This window comes from Myiozetetes cayanensis, unplaced genomic scaffold, assembly GCF_022539395.1.
Source record: "Myiozetetes cayanensis isolate MyiCay16 unplaced genomic scaffold, myiCay2020 scf1, whole genome shotgun sequence".
NCBI lineage: Eukaryota > Metazoa > Chordata > Aves > Passeriformes > Tyrannidae > Myiozetetes > Myiozetetes cayanensis.
The window spans coordinates 135,571,672-135,592,379 of record NW_026086604.1 but is presented as its reverse complement, the minus strand read 5'-3'; positions in this window follow the sequence as shown (position 1 = coordinate 135,592,379).

The window sequence follows — 20,708 nt, the reverse complement described above, 5'->3', positions numbered from 1 at the left end:
AGCCAACATGAACAGAAGGACCTGGTTGCAAAATCAGCCTCTGGGCACCTCAGGGAAATGGACTGCTTTGGGAAGCATCTCGCAGGAGCACGTTCTCCTCTGCATCAGCTCAAAACTCTGTCACAGATGAAAAATTTTGTCTTCAAGAAGAAGATGATATTGCCAACTAAAAGAGATCCATCCAAAGAGATCTGTCCAATTAGTCTTTGCAGGCCATACAAATGTTTGTTTGGTTGTTTTACTTCATTTCACAAGCCAATAGTTGCAGAGCCAAGATTCTGGTAGGAGGACTTTAGAACTGATGAGTCCTTCTAAAAGACCAATTCAGATGAGCATCCAGTGTCCTGAATTATTCCAGACCAGGATTTCTCCTATCTGGCAAGCAGCTGCTCAGGACAGACCCTGCCCTCCCCTACAATCACGTTCCAGAAAAGGCTCACTATTTTCCATCAGGAGCATGTGAGCAGTGCAGCTATACAAGAGTCTCCTTCCCAGTGTCAACTGGTGAAATGTTTCCAGTGAAGTGCCAAATCACAGCCACCACCTTCTCCAGAAGCTCCATGCACCTGAGAGACCCAGCACAGGCATGAGAGAATGGCTGCCATGAGGGGTTTAGGCCTTTCCTATGTCAACGAGGAAAACAAGACAAGTCAAGACAGAGGTCAGCGTGGCAGAACTTCCTGAGTACATAACTTTGAACAAGAGAAAAGCTCCGCTCTGGCTCTGGGAACCCAGCTTTAGAAATTTCAACCTCCTCCCTTTGTATTGCTTCTTTCATATATTCCCTGTCTCTTTTTCACATGAAATGGCATTAATGCCTGTCCCTGCTGCTACTGCCTATTGTTTATGTGCCACTGCAGCAGCACGCCTGCAAAACTGACTAAATTAAGTTAAAACCTCAGCCTGCAGGTGCCCCAGATTTAAGTAATTCACCACAGAAAAACAGTTTGGAGTGAAAAGTAATTCCTTCTTCTGGCAGCTTTGAACATTATCATGAATTCCTCACCCCTCTATAAACTTGCCTGGTATGCTGGCAACTCACCACCATTTCCCTCAAATGACTGGATGCAACCATTCCGTCAGTCTCTATCAAACAACTGTGGTTTTGCAGTGTTCTTTGCTTGTTTGAACCTTTCAACCGTCCCCCACCAAAAAAAAAAAAAATTTAGGCAAAAATAGAAGTGGATAACAGCTGTAATTTGGAAATCCTTTCTACCTTCACCTCTATGGTCAAGGCATCACAGCAGCAGTGTCCTGGAGAGAACCACATTCCTCAGGGGGCTGGATGTGCACACTGGCATTTGCCGATACTGCCACATAAGGTGCTCATTTCTCTAGCAAGGAAAGGTTAGTACTTTACACTGGAGCAATTTCAAATTGGTGTCGAAAGCAACATTTGAACACCATATCTTCTTTTTTGCACCTTGCAATTACGATTCGGCTGAGAATTTCTCATTTGGAAATGACATGAAGTTAAAAGCATTGGGACTGTTTAAAGCACGTTTGGAGCAATATTAATCAGAGTACTCAGGGTTTTTTCTTAACTGCTCAACACTAGCCAACAGCCAACTAGCCTTTTCCAATTATTTTGTTAGCATTTTGGATATGATACTCACAAGCTAATTCTACTGAATTACCTTTATTTATGCTGATTATTGCCTTTAAAAAAATAATTAAGGCTTAAGCTAGCATAGCTCGGCATAAAGCCCAGGGGGCAGGGAACATAATATGACTCTGTGCAATTCCTTTGGCTTACCACTTCAGGGGCTGGCCATGGATTTAGTGAATCAAGTAGCCATTTCAGGATCTAAGGCTATGCAGAGCCCAAAGCCTGGCTCCTTCCCCAGCCGCTCCCCTGTGACAGACAGGCTGCCGAGCAGGTTCCCACAAGGTTAATAACTCCCAGGGAGTTTTATCCCCATAACTGGGGCAGTTCAAAGAGGTGGATGAAGGCCTGCACACTATTCCCTGCTCACTTTCAGGAGCAATTAGCCTGTCCCCAGTGAAACTCGGTTACCTGCAAAACTGGAGGAGGAGACCTGCATTCCAGACATAATCAGTGACATTTGTTCACATAAAATAGGTAGGAAACCAGGTTAGTGTCTGTGTCACAGGACCCACCTCTCCATGCACATGTGATACATCATCCAGATGGCACCAATCTGCATCCCCCTCAGACACACGACATGATAAAGAGATACTATTTAAGAGGCCCAGAAAGTGAAGCATTTCCTGCCATGCTCATCACTTTACTTTTTTTCGTTTAAAACTAATCCTCCCTCCCCCAAACGAGCTGCACTCCTACTCCTCCCAATCAATAGGACGATTTGCATTTATCCTCCTGGAGGCATCGCTCCTAGGACCGGGGCCAGAGCGATTCGATCGATAGGGGGAAGCTGGAGCAAGACTGGAAAAGAAGCAGCAGAGAGATTTCCCCCAGGGAGAAATGCAAAACACTGGAGAGAGGCAACAATTATTGTAATTGAAGGTAATGAGGCCGAGGCGCCAGCTCCAGCTCTGCTTAACATCATTCAATACAAAGTGAGACACACATGAAGGAGACGGCCCGAGCCCGGCCGGCCCCGCGGCGGCCCAGCCCGGCTCCCCGCACCCCGCACCCCGCACCCAGCCCCGCAGCCGCCGCCCCGCCGGCTCCCCGCCTGCGGCAGCACCGATGCTCCCGGCACAGGCCTGTCTCCTGCGCTTATACATTTGGGAGAGTCACTCTGGATCTGACTGCTCCCGGGGTCCCAGAGTCCTCCTTTCCCTTTCCATAGGAGATTCCCGTGTCTGTAGAATTCCAGGGGTGTTTATCGTAACTGTGCACTGAAACTCACGCGCTGGCACCGAATGCCTCGGCCAGGGACAGACGTTGTCCTGTCCCGTGGCAGGACCAGCTCAGCCACAACTCCTTAACCTTCATCCCTCCCCTGCACAACCCCTCTCTCGCACCGCATTCCCCGTTCCCACAGCTCCCCGCTGTGGGGGAGCGACTCCCCGGGAGGAGAGAGGCGATGCTGGCGAGGGGCTCCACCTGCCCTGCGGCTCTGCCGGGGCACTGTGCAGATGGTTCGACATCTCCAACCCTGTGCCCGGCCGCCACCTTCCCTGGTCCGGGAGCAGAGCTCTCACCGGCTTTGAGGCGGGCGGTCCGCACTGGACGCACAGCTGCGCCTTCGCCATGGGTTCCTCAGGCCCAGAGCCTCTCGCAACCTCGGCCGCCGGGGGTCACTGAGCCACCAGCACAGGGACAGGCTTATTGAACCCTTCTTGGGATTAAGGCAGCCGGGGCCGGCACGGAGTCAGGAGGCGGGGAGGCGGCCGCAGCCCCCGCGGCTCCCAGGACGGCGGGGACTCAGCGCGGGCACCTCTTGCCCTCTGCCGGCAGAGCCAGCCCTAGCAGGGGCAGCCTCTCCTGCAGCCCGCGAGGAGCCTGTGCCGTGCTGAGGCAGGGGGAAAAGGTGTGGGGGAAAAGCTGCTGGCTGGAGACAGAGTGGCCTTTGGAACAGGAAGATGCGGCTGCCTGCAGGCGTGGGGATGAGCAACCCCATTGCTAGAAGAGCCAGAGCGGTGCGGGACGCGGTGATATACCGGGGCTCACATCAGCTCCTAGTCCCAGCCACATCCTGCACGTGGGAATTAACATGCAGGATTCAGCCATCACCTTCAGAAGCATCCACGTGAAGGTGTTATGTGTCAGAATTCATAAACGGTACCTAAAAAGTCAAGCACCACCTATCAGATCTGAGTTATCAGGTGTCTAGAGATAAGGTATGGCAAATATTAGGAGTTTGCTTTAGATCCCAAGCATGAGGAACCATTAGTTATGCCCTGTCACAGCACAGTGTGCACGTGGGAGAGGAGAGCTAGTGCTGGAGTCATGATGTGGCCAAAAAACCCTGGAAATTGACCATCACTGTAGCAGGACAGAACATACAGTTCAATTAACATTTCTTGCAGAAAGCTATACTTTGGATATAGGACATGTTGTGAAACAGTTGTGTTTGCCAGTGAAACCAGAGACTCTTTTGAAGCCTATTGCCTAAGCAAGAGTCTCAGGCTCATATTTGTACATGCAACACAGACTGTCCACATGTCTGAGCACAGATGTCAGTTCCTTGGAGGACTTACCCTAAACCTTGGAGGACCTACACCCATCAGGCAAACCCTGGGTGCTCTGCAGGGCCTGGGGGCTATGTGAGGTTGTTTCCCACTCTTGCAAATCTATTGTCAGCAGCCCCTCCACAACGGCAGCTCTAAAAACTTTTGATGCAGATAAAGAAACCCTCCAGTGATCTGTTACTCAGTCAATATTTATTGTTCAAGCTCTATTTTCTGAGTCGCATGTTTCAGAGCCAAATGCCAGAGACAGGGCAGTCAATGGAAGTTAGGAAAACCTATACACGTTGTAATAGACTGGAGTCTCAGCTACTTAAGTAGGCAGCTCTCTGCCAGATTACACCAAGCTCCAGTTCTGACAAGCATTTGCAAATGCAGTAGAAAAGACCAAAGGCAGAGCTAAATCTCAGAGCAAGGGCCAGCAGCTTAGAGAAGATGGATGTGTATCTTAATGAGGCTTTAATAATTCAGCCCCAGAAAGCTGCTGTTTGAAATAGAAGTCAGCAGAACATCTAAGCAGAGATGTGTAGTAAGAATAAAACCTTAATTCTCACTACCACGAAAAACAGAAGGGACAAGAGTATTTGTGAGAGGAGATGTGAGGAGCTGTGAATCAGTAAAGGCTGGGGACTTGCTTAAAATTCTAGCAGCATGTGATGATGTGCTCCAAAGGGAGACTGTGGACACTTCCCTCCCCTGGCTCCACGGCAGGATCAGTAACTACGTCAGAGACAGTTTGTAATTCTGATAACTGTGAGTCAGAAAAATTGTAAAAAGGGTAAACAACAGGGCAAGAGGAGCTGTAGTGAGCTTTGGCAAATATGTAACAAGCTGGAGGCATTGAATGCCCTGGATGCCAGGCAGGGCAGCATCTGAAGACCCAAACCCACCACTTCTGGTGGGTTTAACCAAGGAGGGTGAAGGTAGTGATATCCTCAGCTTTCTACCAGCGCTCCTTGAGGGCCTCCCACCCTTGTGGCAGGGACTGCCATGGGATCACTCATCCCTGTCATCCACAGCCAGACACTGAAGCACCCAAGGAACAGGTTTGAGCACTGTCCTACCACCCTCTGACCGAGAGGATAATCTCAGGCAGAGGAGAAGGATACACAGCTCATTGCCAGTAACACCTGGAGAAGCCACACGGATTCATCAGTAGGAGCACTGTGAGATCAAAGGCAGAGGAAAGGACAGGTGGAGAGAAGCAGAGTGTTGGCAGAAAGTGATACCAAGTGCAGCAGAAATTCAAATTCCTCACAGTCCAGGCCTCTCAAGCAGCAAGGGGCCAGGGCAGCTGAGTTGAGAGAGCTGATAGTCCTGGAAGGGGGAAGAAGTGTTGCTCCCATGTTTTCACAACCATGAGTGCAAGACATTAGAGTTACACAGGACTGAAAACAAAATTAAGAAGCCCCAGATTCTAGAACTCCAGACTAAGAAATCAGTCCTGATTATTCTCAGGATCTTTTGTAATATTATATAGTAGAGAGGGACATTAAACTGAGGTCTTCCCCACAGGCAAAGGCTTGCAAAGCAAAAGATGGGACTTAAAAATGCTGGAGGTGGGGAGCAGGAGAGCACTGCCCAGCGCCCCAGAGCCAGAGCTGCCAGGTAGCCACCACCAAGCCCTGCCTTGACTCCAGCTTCGCATCTCTGCACTGCAGAACATGACTGGTGCTTACCTCCTCTAGGCTGCCATCCTCCTCCTCTGCTATACCTCCAACATGCTGCTTTTCTACCTTTTTGTGTTCACTACTGTCACACATTTAAGGAGGACTATTTTTTCTTCACTTAGACAGAAAGGAGGTAAAAAAAGGAGGCAGGAGAGCAGCTCTGTTACAGTCTGAGAGCCAATGTGAGCTGGGCTGTGAGGATGAAGCTCCAATGCATTAAAAGCAAGGAAGAGACTATGTTCTTCAGCAAATATACCAGTCTGCCATAGACCATGACCATGCTGGACAACTGCTTTGTCTTATCCTTGTTCCCTCTGATGCTCATGCTCACTGTGCCGCCTGTGCCTGCTGCAGCCCTGACTGCCACACACCCCTCTCCCAGCAGGCAGGACCATGTGCTCCCAGTGGCACATCTATGAACACCTCCTTTTTCAATCAATTCAATCATAACCTTGTTTTCACTTTTATCTTCACTATCAAGTCCTAATGAAGTAAAACTCTATCCATCTCTTTCAAGAGATTCAGCTTGATATTAAGTGCGTCTCTTTAGGTCTGTAGAGAGTGTGGCAGGAAGACTGATAAAGCACTTATCCCTCCCAAGTACAGACTTTAAATTCATCTTGTTCTAATCATGAGAGTAACAGAGGGATGGTATTAGGAGCCCAATTAAGGGAAACTGCTACTGAACACTTAGGACTGAATGGCTATTAGCATGATAGAAATCAGACACAACAATCTGCATTAATTAGTATCCCTGTTGTTAACCATAGATACTTGCATTTCTAAATAAATACAGGTAATATTCATCTGAATTGCATTCCCATGAATAAAGCTGGACTCAAGCTCCATACCAAAGGCAGGAGTACTCTGCAGAGCTGCTGTTTTCAGAGCAGGGGTGCCAGAGGGGACCACTGGCACCAGCTCTGCCCCTGTGCCACATCCAGCCAGCACCATTTCATTTGACCTGATCTCTTTGCCCTTCCTGAAACTCTCAGGTTAAAACAACATTGGCTAATTCATGATTCAGGTGCTAACTGAAACACTTCTATTTCCAGGAGCAGGAGGTACCACTTGATTCAGCTCTGAGGAGCCTGGCACAGGATTTCTGCCTGTCCTCCTTGCTGTGACAGAGATGGTACTCAGATGCCCAAAGTAACTTTGTGTGCATGAGGCAACCTTTTTTTCACCATTAAAGCAAAAGGGGAACTCAGTAGAGAGGTAAATGGGAGACAGAAATAGGGGAGAAGTAGAAGGGAAGGTCACTCATGAAGATGACAACTGTGCCAACATGGGCTGAAGATGCTCACAGGCTGCAGATGGGAAGCTGTGCATCGTGCCAGGTGAGTCTTCCCTCAGAGAACTGCACACCCCCTCGTCCTCCTATCACTTCTCCAGAGTTAAAAGACTGCTCAAAGTTTCATCCCCTACATTAAATGATTTACTATCCAACTACTGCTTCTCTCCTGGCCTTCTAGAGAAGAAGTTTCTACCCTTGCACCTTAACCCTACCCCTTCGTTCTCTGCCTTCAGAGAAAAATATTGAAAATGCCCACTGGGACTCCTGTATGAGGAGTGAAGCTCTGTCATGTGAAGTTGAGTGATACTGCTTGTGGCTGCTTCCCTGTCACACAGGGACTGCAAGACATGCTGGCCAGCACAGGGGCAGCAGGGCTCCAAGGCTCTGCACAGCTCTGGGGCTGCTCTTTGCTCAGTGCCAGCCTTGTGTCCCCACCCTCAGCAGAGGGGCTGGGGAAAGTGATGAAAATACTGCAGCAGTGGTAAATGGCAAGGAGCTGAGGATAACTACCCATCTGCTTCCTTGGGCTCCTGGGCACCCATGCGTGTCTCTGCTCTTCACATACATTCAGCACCAAAGTTGCTCAAGATCATGCTCTTCAGGTCTCTCCCTAAAAACCTGAACTTGCCTTTACCCCTTTCGCTCACACTAGTTTTCCCTGTATTTAAACATGAAGTCAGAAAGGTGCAACAGCAAGTACTAAGCTGTTGAACAATGTGGAGTGAAAACAGGCCAAAATGGAGGAGTCCAAAAAGCTAGCAGGGAAGAAGGATGAGAAGTGAGCCACCAGAGCGAAAAGCAGTGAGTGGATCTGAGCACAAACTCCCCAGTGAGAAAAGCTGGCCCTGGCACCATGCTGAGGGAACAAGGTGTGATGTGCCAGGAAAAAGAGATGGGGTAATGAAGGTTGAGGACATACTGACTGACAGGCACTGGCACCACCAAACACCCATGTGTGAAAAACTGTCTTCACTGTCCTCTCAACTGGTTTGCAACTTGACAAGCCCAGGAGCCCAGCTGGCACTGAGGCAGTGCTTGGAAGAACTGGGGACAAGGAGTAAGTACAGGGAGGGCACAAGAAGGCTGAGGTACACCTGAAGTCTGAGGAGCAAATGTTTGGCAGGAGGGCAGAAGCCTTCAGGGACACCCCGTGTGGGACAGTGCTGTCAGGATCCCTCCATCTGCTGAAAGGGTCCCTCTGCATCCTTCTTGGCAAATCTACAACAGCATTCGTATTTTCATTCCTAGAACCTGGTACCTTGGTCCAGAGACAGATCATTATTTCCAGCATGCCAAGCTCAGGATTTTTCACTGTGCCCAGAAAACATCTCCCCGTGGCCTACTCTATCCCTGACTGCCCTGTAGGAACACTTGGGTGAGGAATATCTCACTGTGGCTGACTGAATTTTTCCTTTCTGATTTCAATGAATAATTAGGGAAGCACAAATGACATGGCTTTTTCAGAAGGCATGCTCCTTCCCTCTTAGCTGGCACATCTGGAGCAGTCCTCCCCACGACATTTTGTGTCAGAGATTTACTTCATTTGTGTTGAAAGAAGAGCTTGTCAGAAATCTGGAAATGGAAACTGTTCCAGGGTCCTACCTTAATCCTTAAAACTACACAGCTGCCTCAGACTCCCTCAGCACAGATTGCTTAAGAATGTGGTGGTATGCAATGACCAACAACCAGCAGGGACTGGCAGATAATGTGTCAGGAGATACCTTCAGCTTATAAAGCATGTTTCTTCTAGAAGAACCCCAAAGCCCAGTATGAAAAACAGCCAGACAAAATGATTAATTCTCGTGACATTTGATTAAAAGACCTGCACCTTCTCGACTGTGGTGCAGGTGATGATCCTGAATAGAAACACACATGCCAACTCTCCATGTTAATTGATTCTCTGTAAATTGGGAAACATGTAATTCTGTCACCAGCCCCCATGGCTCTTATCACAATATTAAACTTCACTGGACCGTTACCAAGAGCAATCCTGCAGCTGATTCACAAAGCACAATAACTCGTTCACCGGCTTCTCATTTTTTCCAGCCTTAAGGATTAAGAGTGGGATTCTTCAGGGGAATTTAGTGGTGCTAAGCTCCCATTTTCCACAGAAACAGTCTTATGTATTACCACAGAGTGATGGTTACAAACTGAGTCTGAACGTGGCGGACATGGGAAGCACAGCAAGTTGTCAGTGAAAGCTCGTGCAGCACCTAGAGCCAGAATGAGTCGGTGCATTTGCACACCCAGCAGTGACACTCGTTAAAGTATCCCCGTTGGAAAAGTCACAGTCTGCTTCAACAGATTGCTTTCCCTCAGCAGAAGGGAGTATTCTGTGGACAGTGTTACACTGAAGGAGTCCAGTAGACCTCCATAGTAAAAACCTTCTCTTCTCCTGGCTTTCCCTTGAACAGCGCCTTTACAGAAAATCTTTGGGAAATACTTGGCATATCCCTGTGGAAATCATCAAAGACCATCTTGTTGGACTCCTGAAGAACAGAAGAAAGGAACACAAATTAACCGTATTTCTCAATCCAGCTTCAGAAATAATTCAGTTATGCAAAGTGCTGCCCTATAACATCATGCTAGATTCTTGCTTCAGTACATGAAATAATGTGTGAGACTTGTTCAGCATCCAAAATTGAAGCCATTGAGTTCTATAGATGTTGAAAGTTCATTTACAGTCATCCAGAATGACAAGGAAAGAGCTGCAGGTAGCAATAAAGTATCCCAGCATACATAATCACTTCAGAACCAAAGAAATATAAAAGTAATAGTTGATACAAAAGAAAAAAAAAAGGCCATCAAGGCCATTCTCCTTGTCCCACCCAGTGCTGGGACCACACATCTGTCTAGGGTTACTCTTCCCAGCTGTTTACTTACTATAAACAGTAACCCCAGGCTTCCTCGATGTAGCTGAAGCTGCTTATTCCTTGTCCTACCTGTCAAGGACACAGAAAAACTTACGTATCTTGCAACAGCCCTCTATATATTTGAAGGTTTGCATATTGCATGTTCCCCTCTTTCACCCTCAGGCTGCCCCAGGCTAAGCTACCCCTGTTTTTTCAGCTCTCTGTCATTGTCATGTTTTGGAGGTCATTGCCCTTATTCTCCTCCAGACTCTTTCCAGACTTCAGTCTACAAACACAGACTTCATGCTACACTTCAGACCCTCCTTGCCTGATTTTGCAGACTGGAACATAGTTTATACCTCTGAACTTGCTGCTTTCCTGTAACAGCAACATATTGAGACGTATCCCCAACAGATCTCTACAAGGAAGAAACTAATCTCCCTGTTGCAAACATAGAGGCTACTCCAGAGGATATTCCTGATGAGTTGCCTAGCTAAGGCAGTCCAAATTTCTGTAGGAAATTTAATGTAGGAGTTAACTCTGCTGGCTAGGAAGGGAGTTTGGGAAGGCTGGCATCACTAGGCAAGGCGTATCTGACAGAGGCACCACCAGTACCACATTCAGCTTGTCCAGAGATGGACTCTCAGACACCTTCCAAAGGGCTCCTCCCCAGCAGCTGCTCCCCACCCGTCTTCCTGCTGTGGGTTCTCCCAAATAAATGTGCACATTTATTTTTTTCACTGAGGAGTTTCATCCCATGATTTTTGAGAAAAAATACTTTTAACTTTCTGTACGCTCCTACCTTGTGAAAGAAGAAATCACACTGTAGACAGTATCACCTCTTACTGCTTTTTCTTTCCTTGGTCCATGCTGGAACTACTTCTTTTGGCATTCTTGTAATTATTACTTAAAGGAATTGCCAGTTCAGCTTAATTGTTTTTTCCTTTAGGCTTTCTCCCTGAAATTAACCACTAATTCTGATTTTACTCAAGACTTTTGCCTATAGTTTGCTCTTCTCTCACTGTGTATCCCCAAACAGTAAATTCATTTCCTTTTATCTTCACAGTCAACCTGTTTTGTTCTACTGGTTAGACTCAAACCTACAATTATTTTTTTATTACTTTTTATATATATGAAGAAGGTGAAAAACATAATTTTCCATCTCATTCATGTAGGTAGGAATATACACACATATGTATGAAACTCATTATGACAAGTGCTGGCATTTCTTGCCACTCTACATCCCACTCATCCTTTCCCAGCAGACATGCAGATGATTATAGCCCTGCATGACCATCGTGCTCTGTGCTTTGGATGACATTGTTGGCTGCTGAAATGTCCACCTGATTTTCCTAGTATGGCAGCCTGCACAGACGTGTACAGCCGTAGTGCTCCCCCCATCATCACCACTGACAGAGCCAGTAGCTCCTGTAAGAGCAGGGAAGGGGCTCCCAGCATTTGTTTCTTCTTTGGTGCAACAGCCACAGATCCCACAGCAGTTGAGGTGTGGGCTGTTTCCTTCTGCACTGAGGATGTTCAGTTCCCACTTTGTGTTTTGGCGATGCTCCAGTCAACCTTTCCTGTTAACGAACAGGTGAACAGTGACTGATTTCCCTTTGCACAGCAGCATTTCCTCTCTCACTAGCAATGTTGCTGCAAACCTTCAGTTTCCTAGCTGTTGTGCTTTCAGGCCTCTGCATCCATCCTATCTGGGCCTGTGGGATGATGGTCCTTTCTCCATTGTACCTTTCCTTACCCAGTTTCTATAGAAGTTTGCCCAGCATTACTCTCCACGCTGGAGGATGTTGTTCTCCTCACCCTCATGAGCAGAAAAAGTATGGAGCTCAGTCCTCAGTAACCCAGCCCAGGATCCAGGTGGAAGCATGGCACGTTTGTGGCGACCATGTGGGCCTGGTCCTCATGGCTGCAGGTCAAGGAAGGTGTCAGCTCCAGCAGCACTGTGTCCCATCATTCCAGCTGTTGGCCATGTAAACCCCCCTGCCCTTGTTCTCTCCTATTCACTCACAGGTGTTGGAGAATGAGGGATCACAGACCCTCTCCCAGCTCAACTGCCTCCTGCTCTCCTAGTAGGTTGCAGAAAGTAGGGCAGAGATGCTACCTCTTATTAAATTGATGCAGCTGAGGAAGGAGCAGCAGATGGCTCTGGCTGGAGGGATTATGTGGCTGTGCTGGGATTCCCTATAAATTCATCTCAGTCAGACCAGTTTTCTCCTGATCTGGAAAGGCTAAATGGGAAAGAGTCTTAAAGAAGGTGAGAAGAAGGAGCATCAGAGCCATAACAAATCCCTTTCATCTGTTTCTGAACTAGGGTATTGCTTCTGGCTGCCAGTTCAGCCTGTCTTACAACAACAGAAATAGGGCTGGCTGCACCAACTATAGAGATCAGCTCTTTTCTCTACAAGATTGCCTTGTCAGAACAAGAGCTAAGATTCACCTCGGTGAGCTGGTCTCTCCTTTAAATAGTCACCTGCATATGTGTAAGAGAAGCCCAACATTTGAAAGACCTGTTTTTTTCTCCAGTGTGCACACCATCATCTTAGCTGTTAGTATGTGTGTTAGGCATTGAAAACCCTAATATTCAAAAGGAGTCTGTGTTATTTCAGCTGTTTTTCTTATTGTTTATTTTCAATATCTCTGAAAACAGAATGAGGTTGTTTCTTTCTGTATTGAACATCATGAGAGAGATGGTAATTACATCCCCCTCTTTCTTTATAGTACATTCTTCAGACAGCTTAAGTTTTGACCTACTGTAGGGCACCAAGTTTCTCCAGTCTCAGAAGGACTGAGTTAAGATCAAGGTTATACCTCCCTAGCCCAAATGTGTGTAGGTGGCTAAGCATCAAACTTACCAAAACAGGGCCATCTCCAAACTGTTTATCAGTTGATTGCCAAAGAAACAGGAACAAATAATTCAAGTTTGTGTCTCATCTCAATATTGAAAGAAGTATCCCCACATATTTAAGTCAAGAGCTTTCTGCAAACACTGATGTTTTTTGACATCTCCAGAATAATTTTTGGCTTTGGGTATTTTGGTTTTGGTGGGTTTTTTTGTTTGTTGTTTGTTTGGAGTTCTTTTGTTTTGTTGAGTTTTGTGGGGTTTTGTTTGTTTGGTTTTGTTTTGGGTTTTTTTAACTTGTAATATTTGCAGTGGGCATCTGCACTTCTCCATTGTACCCAAAACTGCAGTTTTGGTACCTCAGCTGCAGGGCCTGGGACTGAGCTGAGCTCAGAGGGCTGAGCTCTCAGAGGCAGGGATTGCTGGGGAATGAGGATGAGATAGGAAAGTGAAGGGAGTTTGTGGACTTGTCACAGATGGGCAACTTAGATAAAGCTATGTAGGTCTGGGGGGGTTCAGCATCCTTAGACTAGGAAATCTATCACAAAATTATTTACTTAAATGCATGCGAAGGATATAGAGAATTTTAAACAAGCTAATTCATCTAATATGCCAAGTTGTTGCAGATAGAAGTTCAAACTGAATGATAATCAAGCTAAGATACCTCGATTCCTCCTTCCTTTCCCAGTACTTCTAGGGCTGTCAATGCATCTTGCTTTATAACATACTGAGCTGTGCAGTGTGAGGGCCATTTCCTACTTTCTGAAATGCTCTACATCCTTTTTGGGACTCAGAAGCAACTATTTCCTATTCTCAACTAAAATTATAAGGGCCATTCCCATAATTCCTCCCAAATCTAGGTGAGTTTTCATACAGCCTGAGCGCTGATCAACTGTTGGCACAACCCAAGCCCACAGAAGACCCTTGTGACCTTTTCAGCTGTATGGCTACATTTGACCCCTGAATGAACAAGTAAGGGACAGGATCTCCACCCAGGTCACACCCAGGGAAATGTATTCTTAATGCGAGATACGGGTTTGTGGTTCAGAGGAGCTGTTTTGGCAAAGAGACCAGCCTGTGTGCAAGCAGATTTGGGAAGTCTAACATACAGGAGCCAAGTCTGGGTTCTCACACTAAAATCAATCAATTACTCTCTTAATCATCTCATTGCAACATTCTGTTTATGCTGCCAAGCCGGGCTGGTCAACAGAATTCTTTTTCTCTCCAATATACCCTGGGACTATCAAAACAGGCTACAAAATCCCATGTCTTGTGGGAGCTGCCAGGGCCTCTTCCTTTGTGAGGACAGACAGATGCCAAATCAGGGCAGAGAGCAGAGCAAAGAGAACGGGCAGTCACAACATTCCCATCCTCTTGTCCAAATTTTCTGCCTCCCAAATTGCAAAAGTCTGAAATAAAATGAACTTATGCAGCCCTATAAGAGGCGAAGGACACTTAGGCAGAAACACAGAGGAGAGCTGGTGTCATGGAGCAACAAGCTATGCTAAACGACAAGAGACATCCAGGAAAACAAAGCTGACTGGCAAGGTCCAAGGAGACAGTCCAGAATGCACAGAATGCCTTTGGTACAGGCCTTTTACCACTGTGAAAGGCGTTATTGTGTGAATCATCCCTGTAAGGATCAACATTAAAAAAAATTAAATAAATAAATCAGATTGCAAAATGATACCTACAGAAGACAAAGGAACGATTTTCTTTCTTAGGTGGTGTTGCTTTGAGTAGAGCTCTTAGTCAAAAAACGTTTGGAAGAACGTAGCTTTGGAGCCTGACCCTGAAAGGTCCTGAATAATATCACCTCTCCTCTGAGCTGATCAATAAGCCATACCCTTAGTAAATGGCACTTTGGTCAAAAAACTTTTTGATTTCTCTGTCTCTAGATACCTTCAACCCCATGGTATGTCCTCTCATGGTCAGAAACTGTTAGCTTCACATCACTGCTTTTTGGCATGGCACCTCTGTAAAGAAACAGGTTGCAGCTGTGCCCAAGCATTTGGCTTAGCTCAGCACAGCAGGAGATGCTGGAATCAGGGGGTTAACATGTCAGAGTAACCACAGCCCTTCAACTTCCCCTTGCAGCCAAACTCAGAACCTGCCAAGTGCTGCGTCCAATAAAACGCAACTCACACAATCTGTAAGTGCAATAAAATAGCTGTTAACAATTCTGTAACTCTCTCTCTTTTAGCTTGTAAAAGCCCGAAGGTCAGCTGGAAGTCAAGCTGCATTTTTTGGGAAGAGGGCAGGCCAGTCCCAGGTGACGGGTTCCTTTCCTTTTACCTCCTCCTCTGGGGTTCCTGAAGGGCAAGCACTGTACCTGGAGCGGGTCTTCTGCCTTATTGCCACTACAGGGGATCAAATGGAGCAGAAGGGGCGGGACCAGACAGGAGTGGGTACCAGAGGACTTTGCCATTTCAGGGCTGCTCAGATCTGTCTTTCATCAGTGGTGACACTGAGTGAACATCTCAGTTTGGTAGTTTAGCGAAACAGGCTGATGTTTCCCCTTCTCTGGAGTTGATGCTGGAGACTCTCAAGACCATGGAGTGAAAAGAGAAGCAAGTTCAAAATCCTGTGTCTCCAGTAGGAGCAAATTTTGAAATCACATGGTGACCTCCAGACTGGCTGGGGTTTAGGGCTGGGTATGCAAACCCAAACACAATGCTCCTGCAGTTGAAATGTAAGGTCACCAGCCAAAGGACTGCAGCAGCCCTGCCACGTATGAAAGCGGGGAAGTAGGACGGATGCAGAGAGGAAGAACAAGGGCAAGGGAGGCAGAAAAAATTCATCACGAGACACTCCATTTCTAGTTTGGCAAATCAAGTGAGTTTACTTGTCATCTCCAGGGTCAAAAGCCTCCTCAATTAATCACCAAGATTTGGAGGGACAGAATGTGTCAACACTTACAGTAAAAACAACCAACATGAAAACAATGTTTTCCCCAGTAATTTCCCAGTTTCGTCCCCAAGTATATAAAATTCTTGAAAGAAAGAGCATCCAGACAGGCCAGACAGAGGGCTGAGTCACACCGCTGGAGCAGCCCCGGTGAAAGCTGAAAAGCAGCCCTGGTGAAAGCTCCAGTTGCTGCAAAATGGCATAACCCCCTCCAGCTAATTAACAGTAGTAAGAGAAAAACCTCACGGCTGGATCCTTTTATTGTTTTAGCAAATGGTATGTTATTATATTTATACCATATTTTACATTAAAACTCTGTAATTTCAGCTAAGAAAGGAGGGACTCAAAGGGGAGAAAACAAAGAAGTGCACCAACCTGCAAAACCAGTTCAAACGCAGGCTTTAATAGCAAGCTTTTTTTTTCCAGGATGACATAGGAGTTACCCAAAGCCCTGCTATTCCTAACAGGCTTTTGCTTGCCATTACTTTATAGTAGCTAAGGGCAGGGTCTTCAGGAGCAGATTTGGATGAGCACTGTGAAGAAGGAAGAAAGGTGAAGCTGAACATCACCAGCAGGTTGAGCGTCGCCCTTCCCTCCAAGTGCTGAGAGGCCCTGTGGACAGAGACCCCGAGGTACAGACATACCTGCAACCCCCACGGAGACCAAGTACCGATTTTTAAAAACTTTTTTTTAAGAAGCACCCTTTAGAAATTCCATTTGTCAAAACAACTTTTGCAGAAAGGTACAATGGCAGCTTAGGTAACAGCAAGAAGCCCAAGTAGCATAAAAATAATGACGAAACACATTCAGTTTTTCACCCAGCCTGGTGTCTCCAGTTCAGCTTTTATCAGGAAAAAGTTTAGGTCCCCTGAGGGTTTGGTTACAGGAAACCGGCTGTAACACTGGAAGAAGATGGAGCTTTTCCAGAGGGAGCTGGTGGGGTTTGCGCCTGCTGAAGAAATACAGAAGTTCAAACAACTGGCTTTAAAACGAGCCTCTGTTCTGGGAAACACTACGGAAATACAGTTAAGGTGGGGGTGGTGAAGAGAAGGGGAAACTAACCGCACATGAGCCCATAAAACAGCCCCCGGGATGTGCCAGGCAAGGCTGGCACCCTGTCACCTCCATCCGCCGCCTGTGCGGGGGTCCCCGGCCCAGGGGTGTCGGTGGGCTCGGCTCTGAACCAGCACAACCCGCCCCGCTGCTGCCGCCGCCTCTTTCGGGAAAAGCGTCGGGGGAGGTGAAGCCTGGCCCGAGCCCGGCGGGATCCCCGGGCCCTCGTCTCGCAGGGCTGGGCCGGGGGGAGGCGATGGAGACGCGGGAGGGGAGGTGGAGAAGCGGGAGGGGCGGCGGAGGCGCTGAGGGGGCAATGGAGGCACTAAGGGAGCGATGGAGGCGCTAAGGGAGCGATGGAGGCGCTGAGGGAGCGATGGAGGCGCTAAGGGAGCGATGGAGGCGCTGAGGGAGCGATGGAGGCGCTGAGGGAGCGATGGAGGCGCTGAGGGAGCGATGGAGGCGCTAAGGGAGCGATGGAGGCGCTGAGGGAGCGATGGAGGCGCTGAGGGCGCAGTCGGCGCCGCTGCCCCGGGCGAGCCCGGACAGACCGCGCGGGCAGCGCCACCAAGCGGCGTCCGGCGCCCCGCGCCGAGCGAGGAGGCCACGGCGGGAGCGGGAACGCTGCTGGAAAACCAACAGAAAACCAACAAAAGGAGGTTCTCCGTCCTCTGTTGGATGCGGGGGGAAACACAGTGACAAGGGATGAGGAAAAGGCTGAGGCATTTAAGGCCACCTTTGCTGCAGGTTTTCAAAGACCGGCTGTTCTCTGGGTACTCAGCCCCTAAACTGGAAGACAGGGATGCGGGGCAGAATGAAGCCCTCAAAACCCAAGGGAAAATGGTCAGCAACCTGTTACACTAGGCCAACATACATCAGCATACATCAGCAACAAAAGGAGGGCTAAGGGAGTTATCCAGCCTCTGCTGGATGCCGACGGAATCCTGGCCTGTATCAGCAGCAGTGTGGCCAGCAGGACCAGGGCAGTGACGGTCCCCCTGTATTGGCACTGCTGAGGCCGCACCTCCAATCCTGTGTTCATTTCTGCGCCCCTCACGTCAAGAAAGACATTGAGGTGCTGGAAGCGTGTCCAGAGCTGGTGAAGGGTTTGGAGCACAAGTCTGACGCGGAGCAGCTGAGGGAGCTGGGGGGGATTAGTTTGGAGAAAAGGAGGCTTGGGGGAGACCTTATCAGTCTCTCTAGAACGGCCTGACAGGAGGGTGTAGCAAGGTTGGAGTTGGTCTCTTCTCACACGTAGCAAGTGACCGGCCTGAATTTGCACCAGGGGAGGTTTAGATTGGATATTAGGAAAAATTTCTTCATGAAAAGGGTGGTCAAGCACTAGACAGGCTGCCCAGGAAAGTGGTGAAATCACCAACCCTGGAAGTGTTCAGAAGACATGTAGACAGGTCACCTGGGGTCATGGCTTAGCGGTGAACATGGCAGTGCTGGGTTAACAATTGGACTCAATGATCTTGGAGGTCTTTTCCAGCCCTTAAGATTCTACCTTTCTATACATGCTGTCCACTGAGAACTCCATGGGAGATTTAAACAGACGAGGGATAAGGGAATCGCCCTTAAATAGGAGAAAGACATTGACCAAAGGAGGTTAAGAGTAGCAGGAAAATAAAAATTAGGCAGAACAAGATGAGGCCATGACAGTCAAAACTTCAGCACCAAGAACATTAGACTGCAGTGGATGATAAAATCTTACCTGGAAGAAGAGAAATTGCGTATTATAGCAAGACACTTTTGGTGTAGGCATGAAGAGAGGACATGATCCCTCACCAAAGATTAAGATCACTATGACAGGATGCAGCAAAGAATTTAGGAGACATAAAAGTGGGGCTGAGAAGAAAAACAAGCCTCAAATTTTAAAAAGGAAGAGTAACATTTCAAATAAAATGGCCTGGATGGTTCAAAATGGACAAAATTATCAGGCTGGTTTCTCAGTTCAGGGAAATCTCTACTTCTGCATGGATTAAAATACATTCCTAATCTCTGAGTTTTAGATTAATATTGAAAAGCAGATTCAGTTAAAACTATTTCCCATAGTTCATGAAAGTCCTGTCACCCATCCCAGAAAATTCCACAAAATGGAAAAGCACACAGAAAAGATGGTATTTAATGAAATTGAGTCCAACTTCACTAGAAAACTTCAAGTCTGCGCAGAACTGTGTAACAAATATGTGTAACAAAATGAACAGGCAAATCTGATTTAATTTTTAACTTTTTCCTCCCCTAAGCAAAGAAATAGATTCTCATAGCTTTTTTGGAATTTGGGGTTTTTAGGATACACTGTTTATGAAGACACTTTTCATTTATGCATGCTTTGCTTGGAAAAAAAAAAAAAAAAAAAAAGAAGGCATTTAAGAAGCATAACAAAAGCATCACAGCTATGCTAGATTCCCAGGTAGAAATACTTTATCTTGAATAATTCTGTGTAAGTGAATTAATCACTCCAGTACTAAAGAGAAAATCTTATAAAATCTAATATGAAGAGGTACAAGATATGAAGTTACATTAATGTTTCTACTTGTCAGCCTGGCACACCATTGCTGGAAGAATGTGTTTAACAAAATTTCCATTGTGAAAATTCTTGTAATAATCCAAATCCCTCTGGAGTTGAACAAGGCAGCACAAGAGAACAGAACATCATTAGAAACATGAGATTTATTTTTTTTAAATGACTATTTAAGAAGTTAATGGAAGGTTTCTTTTAGGAGGTCCTCAACTAAAACTATGAACTGCTGCACAAGCCTGAAGTTGGCTTAAGCCTCTCCACATCCCAATGTTTTCACACTAGATCTGCCAAAATCTACTGCCAGTGGGCACACTGGATGTGAGCAGGTTAATCTTGAGATCTGAATAGCTTATCTAAGAACAGTAGCAGCTTTTTGGGTCAATGCTTGATAAGGAAAATCTGTTTTCAGACTACAAAATGCTGAATAATCAATCAATAGCATGCCTGAAGCAAAGTCTCTCAATAAGTACTATCCAGGGATGACATGTATCAATCCCACTCCCCACCACAAAAGGTAGATCTTTGTGGAACTCAGGTCACCATTACACTGTACCAGTGTCACAAAGATCAGCCATGTGAAACTGCAAAAGTATGTAGCAAACTCCCATGAACCAGCTACCAGAACGTTGCCTTCTGATCAATAAACTACACAAAATTAAACCTCTAATCTCAAGTATCTTGGAACAATTGCTGACATTTCAGATTAAACTAAGTCAGAAAACTACAGGTAACATATAAACTCCACTTAATCTTATATTGATCAAGGATGATCAGTACTGAAACTGGGTAATGGAGAATTTAAAAACTTCAAATATATTAACAGTTAAAAGAGAAAGCCAAGCATGCTAGGTAGGAGAAAAATACAGAGATTTAGGGGCTTACATCAAAGACTACTCTAGTGAGATATCAGAGCCCCAGAATTGGTGACGTTGATTTTTAAGCAAAAGGAACCCAGCTTCCAGAGGAACAGGGATCTGGCCTAGCATTGCCAAAATTAGCTCTGAGTTGGCCGTAGTAGCAGTGCTCGATGCAGTTGAGATGAGCACTGACACACTGAAAGGCTTTTCTGAACCCTCGTTTTGGTAATTCTCTTGCTCTGACCCTCCAGAGCTGGATCCTTTGTGTGTGCCAGAGAGATTCCTGCACCATGGAGTTTCCTCAGCTCCTATAGCACTAAAATCTCCAGCTGGGTAAAGTGCCAGCTGAAGCAGAGGCCATGCACTAGTCTGTCTCTGCTGAGCCAAGGGCAGCACTAGACCAGCTCAGATACCATGTTCCCCCCATCATAGCAGACATCAAACACTTTCAGCTGCCACAGAAGTGAGGCAGATTGTCTGGAGCGTGAGAGAAAACACATGCAGAGAAAGAGCCCGTGTATCTCCGTGTACTGGCTCAAGGGCAGAGGTCTGCCAAGCACCCGAGCTGGCCC